The following is a 23,570-nucleotide window of genomic DNA, read 5'->3' as shown; positions in this document are numbered from 1 at the left end:
AGATTATGAGACCAGATTTTTTGTGCACCGTGTAGATTATGCAGCCAGATTTTGTGTGCACCGTGTAGATTATGCAACCAGATTTTGTGTGCACCGTGTAGATTATGCAGCCAGACTTTGTGTACATCGTGTAGATTATGCAGCCAGATTTTGTGTGCACCATGTAGATTATGCAGCCAGATTTTGTGTGCACCGTGTAGATTATGCAGCCAGACTTTGTGTACACCATGTAGATTATGCAGCCAGATTTTGTGTGCACCGTGTAGATTTTGCAGCCAGATTTTGTGTGCACCATGTAGATTATGCAGCCAGATTTTGTGTACACCGTGTAGATTATGCAACCAGATTTTGTGTACACCATGTAGATTATGCAGCCAGACTTTGTGTACACCATGTAGATTATGCAACCAGATTTTGTGTGCACCATGTAGATTATGCAGCCAGATTTTGTGTACACCGTGTAGATTATGCAGCCAGATTTTGTGTGCACCATGTAGATTATGCAACCAGATTTTGTGTACACCGTGTAGATTATGCAGCCAGACTTTGTGTCCACCGTGTAGATTATGAGACCAGATTTTGTGTGCACCGTGTAGATTATGCAACCAGATTTTGTGTGCACCGTGTAGATTATGCAGCCACACTTTCTTTGCACCGTGTAGATTATGTAGCCAGATTTTGTGTACACCATGTAGATTATGCAGCCAGACTTTGTGTACACCGTGTAGATTATGCAACCAGATTTTGTGTGCACCGTGTAGATTATGCAGCCAGATTTTGTGTGCACCGTGTAGATTATGCAGCCAGACTTTGTGTACACCGTGTATATTATGAGACCAGATTTTGTGTGCACCGTGTAGATTATGAGACCAGATTTTGTGTGCACCATGTAGATTATGCAACCAGATTTTGTGTGCACCGTGTAGATTATGCAGCCAGACTTTGTGTGCAACGTGTACATTCTGCAGCCAGACTTTATGGACATCGTGTAGATTATGCATCCAGACTTTGTGGTCACCCTATATATATATATATATATATATATATATATATATATATATATATATATATATATATATATTCATGCTTGTATTTGCTCAGCATAAATATAATGTAAAGTTTGATAAATTGTGTCCACAGTAATTGTTATAATTATCAATAATCCCTCCTCCCACTTAAAATCAATAGAAAACACACTAAAAACGTGCTATCAATTTGTACATTGAGAAGTTTTTGATGACTTCAAAGGAAACAATTAGGCTTAAATTGATGAAGTGATTGGTTCGGCGCTGATGTGGCAATTTATATATAGCAAACCCAGAAAACAGGCATTTCAGTGCACTATAAAACCTTTTTTATGCACGCTATCTCAATGGTATTCTCATTTTAGCTAGCAACAATGACAACAAACATATATTAATGGATCTTTTCGAAAAATAAAACTTAACTATGTTCTTAAATTCTATGTTGAACAAAACGTAAATAATAAAATTCTATTTCCTGATATTGTCATTGACACTTCTAAAATACATTAAACATTGTTTATAAAAATAAACGAGAATACACAATAGTCTCTCAAATCACGAAAGCGAATGTTTCCATCTCTACAAAATAGCAATTGTTAAAATTTTACTAAACAAATCTCCTTCACTGGAGACTTTGTTTATTGAAATAAAAAAAAATAAAAGGAATTCACTTCTTATATAATTGATGGACGCATCAGATTAATGATACGAAACTTTAGATTAGATGAATTATCCCACTTTTACAATAGATGAAAACTCCTACGAGGTTCATTTCAAAAGTAAAGTTTCTTATATTTTTAGCTCAAAAAGTTTAAGAGCCACAAAGACAACAGTGGTACCATTAAAACGAGCGGCCATTTTGTGTTCTAGAATTTATTTTTTACAAAGTCACCACCATTCCCAATGTACTTTTGCCAGGAATTCAATAACTCAGCTCTACTTCTAACAAACGACCATGATATGAGGTTGCTATGATATGAGGTGCTAGAGTCTCGCACTATAAATACTTTCAATAGAGAGATGAAACTTTCAGATCATGAATGCATAATTCAGGCATCATAATTATGAAATTTGCAACCCCTTTGATCAATTCGGGTAGAATAAAAATAGGATACATTATTTTGGACACATAAAATTATTAAGAACTTAATAAATGCTACCACTTATATTAGTATTCAGTATCATATCTCAAATTCTATTCTAGTATGATGAAATTTAACCAAACTTATGAATAGATTTCGTAAAAGTCTTAAAATATTTGACGTATATATATATATATATATATATATATATATATATATATATATATATATATCTTATTGATAGCAATAAAAATAAAAGTAATTATTTATTATAAGAAATAATACGAAAAACTATTCCTCACCTCAACCAAAACATTCGAATAATATTCCGGAGACTGTAATTTATATAATAATAATACTTTCTGTGTGGCTATAAACAGGCGCCACACACAAAAAAGTGAGAGTCAAGAAGGATGGAAAGATCGATAAGAGAGAGAGGGAGAGAAAGAGAGAGAGACGGGGGGAGGTAGAGAGAGAGCACAAACCAGGTTTCGTCTGATGAGTGCAAAAGAGTGTCAAACACACCAATCAATTAACTCATATTTCATTATTTTTCGTAATTCTTGAATATGTTACTAATTTCGACAATAGTTTTTAGCATAATTTAAACTATCGTTATCCCCCCTTTTTACTAAAAAAATAACTGATATATTGTCTGGTCTGATTTTTTAATAAAAAACACAACTACCTTTTAACTCACATTTCATCAATTTTTATAATTCTCGGATATGTTACTAATTTCGACAATCACTTTTTAATAGTTTAACCCACATTATTAACCACCTACTACTAAAATAATAACTTTGATATATTGCATGGGCTGATTATTTCATTTCAAATACACCAATCAATTAACTTACATTTTTGTAAATTTTCATAATTCTTGTATATGTTATTAATGTCGACAATCATTTTTCATCATGTTAACCCAAATACGCTCCCTTTACTAAAAAATAACTTTCATATATTGTCTTGGCTGATTATTTCATTGAAAACACACTACTGTATTAAATCACATATTGTCATTTTTCAAAATTCTTGGATATGTTACTAATTTCGACAATCATTTTTCATAATTTAAACCATACTTATCGTCCTCTCTTTTACTAACATAATAATTTTGATATATTGCCTGGGCTGGTTATTTTATTACAAACACATTAATGAATTAACTCACATTTCATCATTTTTCATAATTCTTGGATATGGTACTAATTTCGATAATCATGTTTTATAATTTAAAACCCACATTATGCAGCTCTCCTACTAATATAAGAACTGTCATATATTGTCTGGGCTTATTATTTCATTAAAAAACACCAATCAAGTAACTCACATTTCATCATTTTTCATATTCTTGGATATGTTACTAATTTCGACAATAATTTTCATAACTTTAACCCACTTATTTAAATACTAACTTTTTATATTACCTGGACTGATTATGTCATTACAAACACATCAATCAATTCCGGGTATTCTCATAGTATATATGTTCCACATATCTTATCCAATCCCGGGTGACGCTGCATATTCTGCTAGTATATTTCTTTCACCTATCTCATTCGATCCCGGGCGACACTGGGTATTCTGCTAGTATATGTTTTCCACCTATCTAATTCAATACTGGGCGACTCTGTCTGCTAGTATATATTTGCACTTGTCTCATTCAAACACGGGATTGACTTCATGTCTGCTACTCATTATTAAAAATATACATGAAATAAAGTAATGTTTAAATCGTAAACTCTTTCAGCCATTTCTGGGACTGATTTATATCCCCCACCCCACTGCTAAAAATATATATGAAATAATGTAATTTCTAAATAGTAAACTGTTTCAGCTCTTTCCGGGAATGACTTCATATCCCCCCACCCCACTGTTATACATTGAATAAAGTAATGTTTAATGCGTTAACGGTTTCAGCCATTTCCGGGACTGATTTCATAATCCATACATTACCGTTGAAAATATACACGAAATAAAGTAATGTTTAAATCGTAAACGGTTTAAGTCATTTCCGGGACTGACTTCATACTCCCACCCCACTGTTTAACATATACTTGAAATAAAGTAATGTTTCAAATCATAAACTGTCTCAGCAGCTTTTCCAAATTAATACATAAAAACATTAACACGGTTAGAGATTAGGCAACCATTACTTCAACATTCCATTGACTTAACCCCCCTTTTTTTTTGGTCTTGGTTAATGGAGGAAAATTCCTTCATTTCTGATACACTTTTTATTTTTGTTACTGACCTTTAGGAGAGCTGGTTTCCCCAAAATTTTTAACCGACCTCATGTCCAACTCTGCTCTTGTGGGGAGGCAAGTAAACTAAAAGCAATAATCAGAAAGTACATTTTTCAGGGCACCTTATAATTAACCAGGAAGGCATTTTCAGTGCATTTTATAATTAATCAGAAGGGACATTTCCGTGGCATTTTGTAATTAAATCAGAAATTAATTTTCCCAGTTACATTGGTAATATTAAAACGTTGTTACATTAAATATAGTACCTATTTACAATGCCTCTCCACGGGACATATTTAGACACCAGAGTCTTTTTTTAACGTGGAGAAAAGGAAGAAAAATTGTCATAGTCGTAAAGGATTTCTCCTTCACTGAGAGAGAAGAAATTAAATGTCGCGTCTGAAGAACAGATATTACATTTTGATCTTGGCCAAAAGGCCAAGAAGAACAAATCATTTTATTAGCTTTGCCTCAACGGCGACACCTATTTTTCTTAGATTTTGACCCGGATGACACACAAAAGAACACACACGCTATCGTATTAATATATAGATAATGGCTTCGTGAAGAATGAATATGGAGGCGGGAAGTCTAACTAAATATATTTCTGAATTAAACTTTTTTTCGTGAAATGGACAAGAGAAACATACTTGAACCCAAGATGAAAAAGAGTCAGAGGTGGCAAGACAGAGAGGAAAATTATTTGGAAAGAAACTACACAATGCATTCTTTAAGAATACTAAATTTAGAGATAACGATACCTGGAATTTGTTTATAAATGACGATCTTAAACAATCTGCTAAGAGCACTTTAATGGCAGCCGAAAAACAAGCGACTAACACAAAGTCCATCAAGTAGTGTTCTACATTGGCAAAACAACGGAATCACAGATGTGCAGGCTATGTAATAAAAAGGAAGAAATATTAGCGCATATTATATTAGAATTCCCGATGCTAGCTTACCATTAAAATAAAAAGACATAGATATGACAAAGTCGCCCAAGTTCTTCGCTGCAATATATGTAAACTAATATAAATTAGACCACAATAAGACGTGTTATCAGTATAAACCAGAAGTGTTACAGGAAAAGGACAATGTTAAACTTCTTTGGGGCATGTGCATACAAACTGATAAGGCCGTTGAACACTCTAAACCTGAATATTTTTCTAAACAAAATCAAGAGAACCTGCTCAGTTACTGACATAGCCTACCGTTTCGATACACGAATACAAGAGAAAGAACATAAATAAATATGAAGATCTGAACCGGGGATTAGTTAGATTATAGGAATGTTAAGGTGATTCTCGTCGTAATTGGAACGCTTATATGGCTCATAAGATTATCAGGATAAATTATTTTCCAAGTTTTGCAAAAGGGTTGCTTATTAGATACTGCGAACGTGTTATGGTATTGCTTGAATAGCTTAAGTCATAAGAATTAACCTGATGTTCAGGAAAAAAAAAAAGTCCAACTAAAAAGATCCAAAAGTTGAGACTACTAAGAGGTAATAATAATAATAATAATAATAATAATAATAATAACAACAACAACAACAACAACAACAATAATAATAATAATAATAATAATAATAATAATAATAATAAAGTGAATGCAGCAAACTAACACAAAAAAGAAAAAATATGGTGGTTATATTAAGGTTAATTAAGTTTTATGCAAAGTTGGTAAAAGCAAGTGGGGCTTCCAAGTGAAGTAATTTGTGAAAGTTTAACAATAGCTGTAAGATATCAATTATTAAATATTTCGCAAATTTCAGTTTTTGTTTCTATTATGGGGATGTAGTGGACATAATATGGATTCAACCTCCCATTTCGAAATTCAAATATTTCAGATTTCCATTGAATTTCATTTAATATATCCTGATTATTATCTTCATTATTGAAGAGATATATGATGGAAATTGGTCTGTTTTAGGAAAAAAATTTACCATTCCTGAGACAAGTATTCTATTATTATTATTATTATTATTATTATTGAGATAAGGCGTATACATGGTATTAAAACAAATAATTCCGGTCGTAGTTGGTACACTAGGAGTAGTATCAAGTCGTCTGGAATGACAATTGTAAAGACTACAAACCCCCGATGTTTTAGGCGGCCTTCAAACCTCTGCAATTGTATGTACCACAAACATCCTTAGGAAACCTTTGATCTTTGAAGCTCCTGGTTTGAAGCCGGGATTGAGGGAAATCCTCTGGAAATGAATCCCACCCCTTCACAAAATGACGTTGACAAACGAAATCAGAATTATTATTATCATTTATCAGAATACATATTCAACGACGAGTATGTTCAGGTAATATAGCATTAGTTTTAAATGTTAGTTCTTTTTGTCCTTTCTGTTAGCATTATCAGAAATTTAAGTGGCAATTAGCATGTTCAGAATTCCAATCGTTTTTGGTTTTTACTAGTAAAAGTTGTGGTTAATTCTTCCCATCCTCATTATTTCCATCTTCCGTGTTCCTAACGACTAAATCGTATTTTAACATCTGAGGCTGGTATCAGAAATCATGTGTGTCAGTTTTTATGTTTAGTTAAGGAGTCAGAATATTCAATTTATGCATGTTTCTCTTACTCTGGACGAATGTAATTTGCATTCTATACAAATTTTTATTATAATTATGTACTCACTAGTTCTCGCACAGGTCATCATCAGAGATTACTCACTGATTATAACCGGTGGTGTTCCCTGACGTCTGGGTAACAGCAAGTCCTCTTAGGTTCCCAGTATGACCCAGCTCTTTCGATAACATTTGCAAATTACTTTGCGTTATTTCAACAATCGCGTACCATTGATGTTTATGCTTGCTTGAATCTATATCTCTAATCGTTAGTTTTTACTGAAATTTTGCTGGCAATAAGCCCCCCCCCCTCACCCAATTACTCAGTCGGTGTTTCTATCCTCCTCAAATCTTTAAAGTTATTTTGTACAGTATCAGCTGATTGTAGCTATCTCAGAATTGTTAAAAATAAATGACATAATTGTTAACAAGAAGGAAATGTCCTGCAAGATCGTAGAGTTTACCATTCTAGAAGAGTATATAGTGAATATCAAGCAGACGGAGGAACGGAATAAATACACGGCAATGTCTTGAGAGCCCAAAGTCGAGATAATACCAATAATAGTAGGAACTTTAGGAACAACCTCGAAAAACTTTGAAAAAAATGATTGAGATTAGAATCAGAGGGATGACTGAAAAGAAACAACAGATAATAATAATAATAAAAAACAACAACTGAAATATTAAGAAATGGTCTTGAATTCGGGGAGTAATATACATGATACACAGTCAGCTATATAGAAACTAGAAACTGTAATAGAAGTAAAACACAGACACTACATGGAGCCAAGAAAACTGAAACTTTATAATTGCAAGACAGCTCTTCTCCACAAAATTTTAGTGTCAGCATCAACTAGAACTACATCGAGGAGTATTGCAAAGCTGTCACTCTGACTACACAGCACATCATAGGTTGTTATCAATGAAATCTTTGATGATGACCCGTAAGACAATTCTTAATGAGTAAATAAAAAATATTTAGAGCTAAGGCTTGCATATTTAGTAAAATTATAGATTAAAATCGATAAGAAACTGAACTATTTTACATGCCAACTAATCGTATTGTACAGCCAATAAATAATATTAAAATATTCTAAAGTTGTATCGATTTTATTTAAAATTGGAAACGAATACAAGCAAATAATGCTAGTTGGTGTTAAAAAAATAGCATATGTGATGGTTAGGCGCACTGTGAATATAACCAAGAAGAAAATGAAGTCGATTGAGAATGCAGATTAAGGTTTAAAATTAGACGATCGCTCGATACAAACAAACAAAAAAAAAAGCATTTATACATTACAAAACTACAAACTCACATCCGTTCACTGTGTTTTGCGATTTCTCAATGGACCCGGTGAAGAATATAACAGAGTGATTCTCTTGAATCAACGAAATCCAACTAATGGTCGATACATCTTCTAATATTATTGGCCGGACTCAGAAATTAATGTGATAGTGCAATGGTATTGGTTGCTGTTTACGAAAATAACCATCTAGATATTAAAAGTGTTGAATGGCGGATGCTTTCTCAAAGTTGTGTCAATAATTTTCGCACGGCGTCTATTAAAGAACAATACCCTCATTCATTACTCATAAAAGACGAGACAGTATTAAAAAAAAAAGAACTAATTATTGTCACAGAATTCAATCAACCTTAATCTTGAACTATAATATCCGTCCCAGAACGTATGGGTTTCTTTTCCGAGAATAATAGTTCTTTTATTTTCTTTCACGAAGATTTAATCAAACTATAATGAAAGGGACCCTAATATAAAGGATCCATAGTACAATGTTAATCAAAAAACAAGTTTTTCATTTTTATTCTTGAAAATGTTTAAAATTTGATGTTTAAATGTAACAGGTCTTAAGAAAAAAAAACTGAAGCTCACGAAACATCACTTAATCGGTTGGTTGGTTGGTTGGTTGGTTGTTTTTGTTTTACGGCATATCAACCCTTTCCGGGTTATTTAATGCCGAATCCAAAGATTTTGAAGAAATTATTTTTAATAGAATATATTTGTTGTTTTCACGTTGGTTTCTATTTAACCCATAGTTGGGACCCGGGTCAGAGTGAACCTGGGAGCAATGGTAATTAAAGGGTGGCTCCACACTCCCCAAAGCCCACAAGCTGGGGCCCCACCACTGGATATAGTTTAAGGTCATATCCAGGACCCCCATTGGGGGACTTTTACCCTCTGTAGGGGGGCATTCGGTGTATTCTAATGCCCCACATACAGGGCCGTCACTTAATCGGTGTTTAATAAGTATGGGTCAAATTCACTGCTAATCTGAAACATTCGAATTTTCAAAGCAAGCTTATATCTATATTATATCACGTAAAACCGCTGTAAAATGTCCGAAAAAAATTGAATATTTGGGAATATTTATTCATAAATTAACGATATCTGTATGTTCTTGAAGGTCTTTCATACCTTTTTTACCTTCTGTGTATAAAACTAAATTAAACTATACGTAGACAACTTTACAACCCCTTACTCCGAATAAATTTTTTCCAACATTCAAAATTATTGGTCAATTATTTTAGCCTGAAACCTGGGCATATAAATATAAAAACATATACCTACCTTCCTATATAAATTAATATTAAGACCATCTGTCCGTCTGCAAGTTTAATTTTTCTGTCAATCACATTTTTAAATGTAATAAATATGTTGTAAACAGTTTACTCATTTTAAAACATAAGAAGAAATAAAGAATATTCGAATAATAGTAAATATTCCGAACAAATGGAGCAATTATTATGACTGGAAATCGGAGTCGAAGCCTTAAGATCTTCAGTCTGACGTTCTACAAAAAAAAAAAAAAAAGCTTCGAGGACCTGCTCATAAACGAAGCTAAATATACGATATTAACAACATAGGTATAGCCTTAGCATGACGTCAAAGATTTATAATTTGTGTCATGCTTCAAAACATGAATTACAACATAAGCGATAAGAAGTATAAATAAATGAATAGGTAAAGTTCAACAATAGCGTTTGAAATTATTTTAATTGTCTCAAACTGTGTTTTTACTTTAAGTACGTATTCGAATAAATCACATTTTTTACTTTCTTCGTTTTCCAGAATTATTATTATTATTATTATTATTATTATTATTATTATTATTATTATTATTATTATTATTAATAATAATAATAATAATAATAATATTAATAATAATAAATAGTAAAATACGTATTTAACGATAGGTATTAGAAGATAATATAGCATTAGTTTTAAATGTTATTTTTTTATTATTTCTATTAGCCTTATCATAAATTTAAGTGGCAATTAGCACGTCCTGAATTCCACTAGTCTCCGATTATTACTAGTAAAGCGTCTGGTTAATCATTTCCATCTTCTGTGTTCTTAACGACTAAATCGTGTTTTAACATCTGGGACTGGTATCAGCACACACGTGTGTCTGTGTTTATGCTTGCTTGACGTGTCACAATATACAATTTCAGCCTGTTTCTGTTCCCTCGGACTCATGTAATTTGCATTCTATACATATTTCTATTATAATTATATACTCGCTAGTCCTCGCACATCATCATCTGAGATTACCCAGTGATAATAACCGGTGGTATTCCCAGAAGTCTGGATGACAGTAAGTCTTCTTAGGTTTCCAGCTCTTTCGATAACATTTGCAAATTGCTTTGCGTTATTGCAACAACTGCGTACCATTGACATTTATGCTTTCTTGAATCTAATCGTTACTTTTTACTGGGATTTTGCTGGCAATAAGCCTCCGTAGCTCCAGTCGGTATTTTTATTCTCCTCAGACCTTTACAACTATTTTGCACGGTATCAGTCGAAACTGATGCCTTTAGTAATTGTTATGCAATAATAGTTAAAAAATTAGTGTTATATTAATTATCAACAAGCAAAAACTCCTGCAGTTCCGTAGATTTCATCGTTCTAAAAGACTACAGAATGAATATCAAATAAACGGAGGAACGGAGTAAATACACGGCAATGTCTAGAGAGTTCTAAATGATATGGAATACGAAGAAAGTCAAGATAACACTAATAACAGGAATATTAGTAAGAGCATTAGGAACAACTCCAAAAAACTTTGAAGAAAGAATGGCTGAGATTAGAATCAGAGGAATGACTGAGAAGAAATAACGAATAATAATAGTAAAAACAGCTGAAATATTAAGAAAATGTCTTAAATTTAGTGACTAATAAACATGGCATACAAACGCTAGCCGGCTATATAGAAACTAGAAACTGCAACAGAAGTAAACCGCAAAGACACACTACACGGAATGAAGAAAACTGAAACTGCATAATTGGAAGACAACCTCTTCCATCCCAAAATTATAGTGTCGACATCAATAGGCATTACTCACAATAGTAGGGGAGTATGTCAACTATGGCACTTTGACTCCACGAAACAACATAAGTAGTTATCAAAGAAATCTTTTATGATGGCCCGTGAGAAAATTCCTAATGAGCTCATAAGATATTTTAAAGCAAAGGCGCGCATATTTAGTAAAATCCAAGATTAAAATCGGTAAGAAAGTAAACGATTTTATGTATTATTTTAATTGGAATTCATTATTGAGATGAGTATTATTTATATTAATTTATTTATTGTACATTGTCATTCTCATCTTTATTAGTTGTTGTTTCACGACGTTTCGGACATCTATTCCTCTGGCCTTCGGCAGGTGGTAACCGCGACGAATAGGAACTTCGAATCTCCTAACTGCATTCTCATCAGTCGCTGCCATCCGTAGTTGTTGTCGTCTCACCACGTTTTTGGCCAAGTAAGCCTCTGGCCGGCTTTGGGTTGGATTGAAACCGCTATCTTCCGAGGATACACATCTGGAACCGTAGAGATTCAACGTTTATAACTGCGCCACGGGCCCCGAAGGACGATCAAGGTTGGATTTTACTTGGCCAAAACGTGGTGAGACGACAACAACTATGGATGGCAGTGATTTCTGAGAATGCAATTAGGAGATTCGAAGTTCCTATCCGTCGCGGTTACCACCTGATGAAGGCCAGAGGAATAGTTGACCGAAAAGTCGTGAAACAACAACTAATAAAGATGAGAATAATAGTCCGCAATAAATAAATTAATATAAACGATTTTAAACGTAAAAAAAACGTGTTATACAATGAAAGACAGCCAAAAAATAATATTACAATATTCTGAAGCTATATTGATATAATTTTAAATTGGAAAAAAATACAAGCAAATAATTCTAATTGGTGTTCAAAAATAATAGCATAAGTGATGGTTAGGCGCACTGTGAATATAACCACGACGAAAACATAATCGATCATAATAAATGCATGAATAGATAAATATCAGTAATAGCGTTTGACATTTTTTTTAATATTCCCAAACAGTTTATTTTGTTTGTATTGGGATTGTATACAATTATACATTTTATATATACAATAATTTTGACACTCATAATTCTAATTTTCTAACTTTTGTGAATATCTATTTATATAAATTAGGATAAACTGCCATATTACTGCCTTAACTTGATGTTCGTTTGTATTGCGCTTGTAAATGATGATGTAGATAACACAGACCGTTTAATCTTTGTCGCATTTTTATATTTTTATTCCGTTGAGTTGCGGATAAACTTACATATGACATACTTGCATATACATACATTTAAATGTCCTGAGAAGATATACAAGGAGTGACTGTTAGAAAAAAATTGTACGCAATCACTACCGATATGCAATTCCAACAGTTACCTATCTAGAAAATTCTAACCAAACTTAACCTGCTTTTGTATTCGTATGTTTTAGTGTAGCCTGACTTTATGCCTTGTTCTTGTAGTTTTAAAATCGTAAACTGATTCAGTGGTTCTCGGTGTGTTTCTTAAATCGCAATCGGAAGCATTCGGATCGATGTGGGTCCCTGCCTTTAGAAGCATCCAGCCTTTTTGAAATGTATCAACGCAACTCTATCTGAGCTCTGTCCGTCTATCTATCATGAATGAGTCTGTACTTATATTTTCATTGATAAACGCGTTGATTGAATAGACGTATTTTAAAAATAGATCTCTACTTGTTTTATTAGATGCACGCTCTCGTTGCTTATAGGTTTAGTTTTAGAAACCCAACTCGGCGAAAAAGACAGTACGTCATTGGTGGCAAATTTTAACGCGATGTATTTTACATACGGAAATGCTGAATAGCCATTAATTTGTTGGAGACACAAAATTCTCCATTTTATTTTCTTTCATATAATTATCGATTTGCTATAACTGGGTTATGTTTTCAATTCGTTCTTTCAAAGTTATTCCCGTTTTCAACACATAATTGCATGCATAAACACATAATGTTATAACTGTTCATTACATACGTAGCAATGTGTATATATAAATCTGCGGTACTGCAGATATTATCATGTAAACTTGCAGAGGCCAGAATTGGAAATGTAAAAACATATTAAAAATGATTGTAGACACTAATCTAAATCGGAATTATTAGGATTAACCCACGAAAATCTCGCGTGGGAACACGTCAAAGACCTAAGGAAATACGTGCGAATTTGTTGTATAAATGATTTTTATTTCACAATCATCTATGAATTAATATTTTTGCTACTAATAGTTCGCGTCTTGCGAAAACAAAAAGACATTCGAGAATAAGGGTTGATGAGCTTGTCGGTTCGATGATGAAAAAATCAGAAATAATCAATAACACTGTTTGAAACATTCAAAGGACAACTCAACAGATATTTTTAACTCTTGATTTAAAAATGACATTGTTATAGTCTGTAAGAAAAAACTAATTTCATGTATATATATGCATTTTTATGCCATGTGATACACGACGACCTAATTCACTAGGTTATTATAAACAGATATTTAACTATTAAATCCATATTCAATTGAAATTACGATACCTCTTTTTTAAGGGAAATATTTAGTATTAGAACCAGAACATGAACATTGTAAGAATATTAGTTAGTTATGGTCTCTTTCATCATTCTTTTTTTAATTAACTCGGTGACTCTGACTGTGATTGACTGTGAATACGTGGTCTACACTGCTTTGCACAGATAGAGCACAGGAAGACAGGATTTGGGTTTTGATGGTGAGTGTCGTCAACACAATATGGCTGAGATTGCAGGACCCCGTAGAGAAGACAGGTCGAGTCGCCGTTTTGACTTCTGTCGTCGGGCAGATAGACGTACCTATAGCAAGAGACGTGAGCGAATCAGGCAGCGATCAGTGGAGCATTCAGCACTACACATAACACGGGCCAAGAGCACGTAACACAGATCTCAGTGTCTGACGATAACGAAATCGATAAGTAAGCAGTGTTTGGACATTAGGCTCATCCAGTATGTCTTGTACATATCGTGTAGGTTAAAAATGGTGTTGGTAATAGTAAAATCCAGCGCCACAAAGAGGGGCAAAAGTCGGATACAATTTCTGCTTACATTTCAGACTCCATGTCGTTCAAGTACTCGTAGCCATATTGCATGGTTTTTGTCAACACTGGCGTTAAAATCGTCGAGCAAATGATCTTATTGCTACCTGGAGTGTTCCTGATAGTAGCTATGAAATTTTCATAGAAATGGTCCTTCACGTACTCCTCGGAATCAAGCGTGGGCGCATAGGCACTAATCATAACACCTCCTGATCATAACGGCTCTTGATCAGTGGAATGTAGGGTATGGAGACGTTCATCGATGGCAATTAGTGTCTTAGGTAGATGGCGAAGCAAAGATGACCGGATGGCAGACCGACACCGTGAATTCGACGGGAATCCTCCGGGAGTCGTTTCCAGAAAAAGGTGTAGCCTCGCCGACCTCCTCAAATGACCCCTTACCAGCAAACCTCGTCTCACTAGGGGCAGCAATGTCAATGTTGTAGTGGGCTAGTACCATGGCAACTAGGGTGGTGCGACGCCGAGGGTGATTTCTGTAAAAAGGTTTAGAAGTGTTCTGACATTCTAGGTACCAACTGTCAGAAGTCGCTGTTTGCTATTCTTTTTGTTTTGACCGTAAGTGGGATGTCCCAGTGGATGCAGTTGTCCACACAGGAAATGTTGGACAGACAGTGTTTAGACCCACTTTTCCAGGCTCCTCCTCTTTTTTGGAGGTGAGCAGTGTGGTTTCTAAATAAGATAGCTCAGTCACCCTTGTAGGACCGAAGGGAGATACTGTTCCGATCCCAGAGACCATTTTTCTAGGCTCACATAACGTGCAGAACACGATCTAGAGGTTCCCGCTCCATCTGAAGCCTGTCCCCGTCATCTCATCGCCGCAGATCTTGGATGGGAGTGATGAAGAAGATACCTGTGCAAAAATAAATTGTAAGTGGAAGGGGGTCCACTATCTTGACCGTTCTCAGTGGGTTCTTGTGGCACGGATAAGAGCCGCGACGACTGGCTCGTTGGTTGGCTGCAGCGTCCTGCTGAAAATCCACTGTCGGAAATCCGTTTACGCGGGTACGCTCCACGGGTGTTACCATTACGCCCATAGATGTGTCAGCATTTCACCATCACCAGGGCGCGTACATATGCTGGTGTGCTATGATGCTGGTACTATGCGGTGCTGATCCTTCAATATTTTTGTGAAGGACCTTACCCTTAGCGTTTGGCTCAAGAAAAGAACACAGACTGATCGCTTGCCCATATCCAGAACCACAGCGAAATTATTTGTAACACGGTCATGTGGAGATTGACTACGCGTAACTCTGATCGGGGTGTTAAATTAAGAAACTCGACTTTGCCCAAGGATCTCCCAGAGGCTAGCGGAGGGAAGGAGGCACCTTAGTTCTTCTGTTGTTGAAATAATTTTCATCAAGCTATTAATAACTTAATACATAAATAAAAACAAAATATATCCAACAGAATCTACAGATGCAATAGGCAGACCTCGGTCGCGATATTCTGTTAAAAAGTTCATAGAAGAAACCGTCTTTAGGACGCCAGATTTCTCTTTTCGGAGGATCGCGACTGAGATCGGCTTATTTCGTCTGTCGTTTCTGTTGGATGTGTGTTGTTTTTGTTTATGTTTTTATTTGTTTATGTGTTCATCATCTTTTATTTAATATATATATATATATATATATATATATATATATATATTAAATAAAAGATGATGAACACATAAATTAAAGTTCTATGCAACTGGAGTGCCTTATCTTTTATTTAATATATATATATATATATATATATATATATATATATATATATATATATATATATATATATTAAATAAAAGATAAGGCACTCCAGTTGCATAGAACTTAAATATATCATGAGATAAAGAAGGAAGTAAGACGTGAAAAAAACGAAAAATAAACTCTTTAGGACATGTCAATTCTAATCAGACAATCCCCTATCTTGCGCTCTTTTTGTCTGTTTGTTTTGCATTCACACTTTGTCTGCATGCATGGTTGTGCTCATGTATGTGTGTGTGCGTGCGTGTGTGTGTGTGTGTAGTAACATTCATTATCGAACCGGAAATAGTTTAACAATATATATATATATATATATATATATATATATATATATATATATATATATATATATATATATATATATATGTATACACGTATATATATATGTGTGTGTATACATATACATATATATATATATATATGCGTGTATGTATGTGTTTGCGTATCTCTATGCTTTATGTAATGCCTATGCCCATTACTTTTTGACGCATTCATTTGACGTTCTGTTTCCTTGTATTGTCTTTCTGCTGACTGATTTTAACTTATTTTACTGTCTTCTTTTCGTTTTTCCTATCTGTTGGAATATTTTTTTATATTCAATGGGTATGTTCGCTAAGAGTCGAGAAAGTTGGGAGATTCTATTCATAAACGCTTTTGATAGGGACGTACGAATCAAATTAATTCACGTTTTGCTACCAACTAATCAGAAGCCAGAACGGCTCCATAAAAATCTTTTAACATTTCAGCACAATTTTTTCGTGTCTACACGGAACGGATCTTTCTCTCTTTGGCTGCAAAATTTTAAAGTCCAGTACCTGTACAGAACAGCTGCCCACTAACAATTCTTCTTCTTCAAGAGTTGTATAGATTAACAACCCATCGGCAACTCCTCTGAAATTAAACATGGTCTCCAATTAAAGACGTTATGATCCAGTGGTAGACTATATTTCGATGGGTCAGAATCACAATTCGAATCGTGGCAAGTAAAATATTTAGGATATTCACGAATCCAAAAGTTACACAAAGTAATTCAAGCACAACAAAACAGTAACGACCCTGAGCTTATTAAAAATAAATTCAACTTTCTTTGAGGAATTAATAGAGCCTAGATGACAGAAGTCTATCTCTGATAATGCGAGAATCCTTGGACGATGGCTGCAAAGTATTGAACATATTAATAGAGCATTTCTTATCGAGAGAAACACCCAAAATTATCTCTTTATATACTGAACTGACATATTTAAAACGTACGAAAGACGAGACGATTACAGATTATTTTCTAATGGCCGAAATAACAGCAAATTTATGTAAAATGTCTAGCGAAGTTATTAGCGAGGGTCTGTTAATCTCCATGGTCCTTAAATGGTTGCCGAGTTATTTTAAGTCATTCACCACCGTGATAAAAAAGAAAGAAAAGCATGACTTTTAGTCAATTCAATGTAGCACTTAGGAATTACGAGGAAACTGAGAAAATGATAACACAAAAAACGAATCTACAAATATTATGAGATTTAAAAATGCCCACCGAAAAGCACTAAATTAAATAATACCTTTACCTCCATTAAAAACCGCAACTTTATCAAAAACTATTTTTCACCGAAGAAAAAGACGAACATTTTTTTGCTACAATTGTGAGCGACCTAATCACAAGAGTTTCCAATGTAGATACAAAAAATTCAAAGGGGACTCCATTAAAAATGTGGAGAGCTACATAAACGAAAATACATTTTTTTATTTTAATATAGGTTTGACACTTCAACAAACAATAACCCCCTTGTTTATTGTGGGGAAACGGCACATTTAATTTCGAAGGAAATGGATTTTATCAATTTTAATCCCAACTTAAACCACCAGAGTCACTTTGTAGAGCTAGTCGATAGCAGTCGAGTAAACGATATCGTTTTGAAAAGAGGCGATTCAAAAATTTCGCTAAGGAACAAAATAGATGAACTTTGTTTCTGTATTCTGGAAAACGCACTTCTAATTCCGAAATGTAAACGAAATGTATTTTCGGTACATACCACCATTAAACAAGGTACAAATATAAACTTTAGCCTCAATAAATCAAAACTGGTGTACCCGAATAGAACTTTATTCGACATCAAAGAAAATGGAATACTATATTATTTAAACAGTGTAGTCCCATCAAAAATACATGGCATGAAATTTATGGGCACTGCAATATTCCAGATATCAAAAGCTGTCGAAATAATTGAATAATTATCTAAACTCGAATGAAAATTAATGTTAAGCCGACTTTACAAATTGATAATAGTTAATTATTGGATTTTAATTAATTATAAGATGAAACTCTAATCTATCAAACTCGATAGATAACGACAAACTTCCACCCATTAATATGGGAGGGGAGATTATCATCAAAAGTGTCCTGAATTGTTAACGTAGCACCGGACTTACTACTTAGATATAAATAAGTCACTTGTCCCCATTCCCCTCCCCCTTCTTTTTTTTAAATGGAGAGTAGATAATACAGTAGATGTGTTATCGGCAGCTCCAGTAACTCTCGCTTCTCCTATTTTGTCATTCAGTCCTCATTCAATGAGTGATTTTTCTGACAAAGGGTGAAGAAAAAGCTGCTTAAAGGTCGGTAGTACTTGGTGACCAGTAGTCTGAGATGTCGGAAATTTTCTGTCTCTGTCTGTCCTTGTGCCCATGTCACTAGTAAGGGTGCTGGAGGTAAACGTTTTGTCTGGGCTGACGTTATCCGCCTGATAGTCAAGGACCCGAACCTTGGATTAACCACTAAGAAGGCTGTCCTATCAGCAGGTGCAAAGTACTGGGACTGCTGTATTGCCATTTGGTGAGTGGATCTGGACCATGCACTAGTCTCTGGTGGGGCCTCTCGATGCCATACTAGTGGGTAATTGTTACGGCTTTACCTTTTCGTGTGTTACAAAAAAAATCCTGTCTTTTTCTCTCTTACTTTCCCTCTCTGTACTGTTCTAACCAAATATGTCGACCTATTCCACAAATCCCAAAACCTCAATATGAAATATCTCCAGAATAAAAACTCGATTAAACCTAGAACCCCATCTTCCAACGTAGACCCCTACTACCAGGTCTCCTTCTCCAACATCAGGGGTCTACGTTCCAACCTTCCAGACGTTGAAACCCAATTACAGGAGACGAAACCGGACATATAATTTCTAAGTGAAACTGGAATAGGGCCGATCACTTCCCTAGATGAGTTCATAATTAACGGATACTCTAATTTAACAGCTAAATCTGACACCCAAGATCGCCATGGGCATGGGATATGTGCCTATATTAAGGATGGCTTCCCGCGTGGCAGGGATATCTCTAGAGAAGATCCTAATTTACCCTATATGTGCTTCAGGGTTGCACTTGCTAACACCACTGCATTTATATTTGCCCTCTATAGGCCCCACAACAGCCGAGTTACTATCTTTAAGAGCATATCTGAGAAAATAGACCACATACTGTCTTCACATCCCTCGGCTAACATCCACATCTGTGGTGACTTCAACGTCCATACCGTGGAATGGCTGACCCATTCAAATAAGACAGATGATGAGGGGAGGTTTTGTCATGATTTTGCCATTGCTTATGACCTCACTCAGATTGTTCGCGAACCCACCCGTGTGCCCGATACACCCGGTCAACATGCAAACCTCCTAGACCTTTTTATCTCAACTTCCCCTGAGCTATATTCATGTTCCGTTCATTCTCCTCTAGGATCCTCCGACCACTCCGTCGTATCAGTTAAGATAAAAACGAAATGTAATAAGTCCCCAGACGTACCCCTCCACCGTACTGTATACCGATACTCTATGGCTGACTGGGATAGCTTCCGTACATTCATATCTGATTTACCTCTGCACTCCATGTTTAAAAAGGAAGTGTCCTCTATAGTATCAGATCTGACCGAATGTTTAATTGTAGGCATAGACCGATTCATAGATTCTAAAAAATTCCAACAAAAACCTAACAGCCATCCATGGTTCTCCCCAGAATGTGCTGCTGCTATCGCGCACAGAACTCACTTTTTCCATAGCTACCAACGTAATAGATGCACTGAGACTAAAGCTGCTTTCAGGACTGCCAGCAACCACTGTAAAAGAGTAATAAAAAATGCAAGAGGGCTATATGCCCAGTCTGCTAAATCCAAGGTAACTGATCAGCGGCTTGGTTCCCACCAGTTTTGGCAAATAATAAATAGGATCCTGAACAGAAGTGTGCGTTCTATCCCAACCATTATCATCGTCAGCGTCAGACAAGGCCAAACTATTTGCAAAGAACTTTGCAGCTAATTCTAACCTATGCGACGAAGGCCATCAACTCCCCATATTTCCTCCTATAACACAGAACAAGCTAGGTAACATACAAATATCCGTGCATGAGGTCGCCAAGCTAATCAAGAACCTAGATTCCAGTAAAGCAACTGGCCCTGATGGCATCCCAATTATAGTGTTAAAAAAGCTTCAACTAGAACTTGCTCCCATACTTACGACACTATTTAAGGAGAAGTGCTTTCCGACTCCCTGGAAGACCTCATCAGTTTGCCCTGTATTTAAGAATTCAGGTGATAAGTCATCTCCCTCTCAGTACAGACCAATAAGTCTCCTGTGTGTTATGAGTAAGTTGCTGGAATCCATATTCAATAGAGAAATAGTAAACCACCTCAGCAGGAATAACCTTCTTAGTGACACACAATATGGTTTCCGCTCTGCAAGATCTACCGCAGATGTGCTGACGGTTATATCCCACAGGATTAATGAATCTCTTGACAAAGGCTTTCTTTTCTAGGGCAATTGCTCTTGACATATCAAAAGCCTTCGGCAAGGTATGGCATAAGGGTCTACTTCACAAGATTTCCAGCTACGGTATAACTGGAAATGTTTTCTCAATCATTAAATCATTTCTCTCCGATAGGCTCATAAGAGTAGTGGTAGATGGACAAAAATCGGAGGTCTGCAATATAAATGCTGGAGTCCTTCAGGGGTCAATCCTGGGCCCAACTGTCTTCCTGATCTATATCAATGACCTCCCTAAACACATACTTAACTCATTAGTTGACATCTATGCTGATGACAAGACCATCTACGGCAACACATCAAAGGCTGTAAATGACAAAGTTCTCTCTGATTCTCTCTCCTCTGATCTCGAGCGCGTGGTTCAGTGGGGGAAGATGTGGCTGGTTACCTTTAATGCATCCAAAACCAAACTCCTATCCTTACATCATCAACGCTCTGATCCCCATCTGGCATCAATTGTAGTGGATGGCTCTCGTCTGGGTGAGGCCCCGTGTTTTGACAAGCTTCTGGGTTTGACCTTTACTCCTGATCTGAAATGGAACACGTACATCAAGTCTGTTGCCAAGGTCGCTGGAAAGATGGTGGGATCCTTCTACCGCTCCAGAAGATATCTCACTACTGATACAATTCTCTATCTATATAAAAGCCAAGTACGTCCAAGGATGGAATACTGTTGCTATATCTGGGCAGGAGCTGCTAAAAACAGCCTATCCTGCCTTGACAGAGTACAAAATAGACTTCGTGGCTTAGTGGGGGATGCCCTTTTCTCTACCCTGCAACCTCTCTCCCACAGAAGAGACGTTGCGAGCCTATCCTTGTTTTATCGTTATTTCCATGGCAGGTGCTCGTCTTAACTCCAATCTCTGGCCCCCCTCGTCAATCTTTCACGAAAAACACCCGTCTAGCTGAATCCACTGTGAAAATTTTCCCCCACTCTATATCTGTGCCTAAATCAAAACGCGGATTCCATGAACAAAGCTTCTTTCTTAGAACTGCACGCCTGTGGAACTCTGTTCCGTCTGCCTGCTTGCTTCCGGACTACAACTTGGATGTCTTCAAGTCAAATGTTAACAAATTCCTAATGAACCGCCCCCTTAAGTAAACATTTCATCATATCTCCACACTAACGTAATGTACTTGCAATAGCTCTTATCCCTGAGTGGCTTCCGGGCCTTGATAAGTGGTGATCACTATGTAAAAAAAAAGGAATTTGGTTAACGGAATGAAAATAAAATTTCATAAACCTCGACAAACTGCGATGTTTACACACAAGTTAAAATGGCAAAGTACCAAAACAAGAAAGCCACGAAAATCCTATCATTGGTACATTGTGATTGAACAGTCTTCTTGAACCGATAGAGCAAAGAAAACTTCAGGCATGCATTAAATGTTGTAGAAAACTGAGAACTTAGTTAAAAAACTGGTATAGAGAGAGTATTATAAATATAAAACATCCACACAGATACCACATGAAAAAAGGGGTTCCCATAAAAGAAGAAAAAACGGAGAGGTGCAACAAAACCGGATTAAAACACACACGATGTAAAAATAAGTCTATACAAAATAGGATTTCTAAAAAAAAAAAACAGAATGATATTGAGATGGAGAAATGTCTATTAGTGTTGAAAACTATTTTTGAAAAAAAAATTTTGTTGTTGTGCAAATGTAATTTTGTTGAATTGGTTAAATTGTTTTGATAATTTACACACGCAAACTAATGCAAGACTAAGAATTGTCATAACAATTTTGACAAGTATTGTTTCTGTATAGGTTTAAGTTAGGTCGAAAGTATTTTTTCTGAAAATCCATTTATAAAAATAAAAATGAATGTTCTTTTTGTTTTATGGTTTATAAAAACAAGAATTTGCATACTCTGAATATGATAGGTTTGTTTTTCCCAGTTGTAGGCGACACGTTTGGATTTTTTTCTTCAATTAAGGACTGTGAAATGTTAATTGTTTGTTAATGCATGTATAATATTTCATTTAAGAGTGTTGGAATTTTTTGTTTTCATTTTGTCGGAGTTTGAAACACAGTAAATTAAAGTTAAAAGAAGAAAAAAACAGTATTGGGAGTATATTGAATTTTGAAGTAAATGGCAAGCATACGGTTAAACGTTTGATGGAGAATAAAAACTTGATATTTACGTAAGCGATAACTTGAAATTAAATTGGCAATCCCGTCTGACCCATTCGGGCGGAATAAAAATAGAATACATTACTTTTGGAACGCCTCACAGACACACATACACACATACACACATATATATAATTTATAGCATTTTTATATCTAAACTTCATCCAGAAAAATATAATTTTTCCAAAAGTTAATTTATTATTCAATTTTAATTTTTCAAAACAAATTTATTATTCAAATAAAAATACAATATTTGGAGTAAATTATTTAATCCATGGATTTTCGCTGTAGGCTTATATCCTCAGAGGAAAGTCACTTAAAAATAACCATTTATTTTTGAAATCTCTATTTTTTTATCATTTTTTTAATCTAATCTAAAAATAACATATTTAACCTGTTTGAAATACCGATTTTCTTGATTCTTTTCATGATATTTTAACTTATTAGAATATCCATGTAGAAAAGTTGGATTTTATCTAATAAAAGAGAACATCTTTCTACGGATCTTGCACCATCTTA

General features: G+C 35.1%; 1 protein-coding gene and 1 pseudogene across 1 annotated transcript in view; both read right to left on the bottom strand.

Annotated features, from left to right (window-relative positions):
- The window catches only part of LOC145301351 (potassium channel subfamily K member 6-like), a 336,487-nt gene that overhangs the window by 140,472 nt on the left and 172,445 nt on the right, over positions 1-23,570 (bottom strand). The window lies entirely within an intron of this gene.
- LOC145284880 (U2 spliceosomal RNA) lies at positions 4,600-4,809 on the bottom strand (annotated as a pseudogene).

The sequence above is a fragment of the Euprymna scolopes genome, chromosome 1 (assembly GCF_053919585.1).
Source record: "Euprymna scolopes isolate OS-2025 chromosome 1, ASM5391958v1, whole genome shotgun sequence".
NCBI lineage: Eukaryota > Metazoa > Mollusca > Cephalopoda > Sepiida > Sepiolidae > Euprymna > Euprymna scolopes.
Note: the sequence above shows the minus strand (reverse complement) of the source record. Positions and strands in the feature narration are given on the sequence as shown.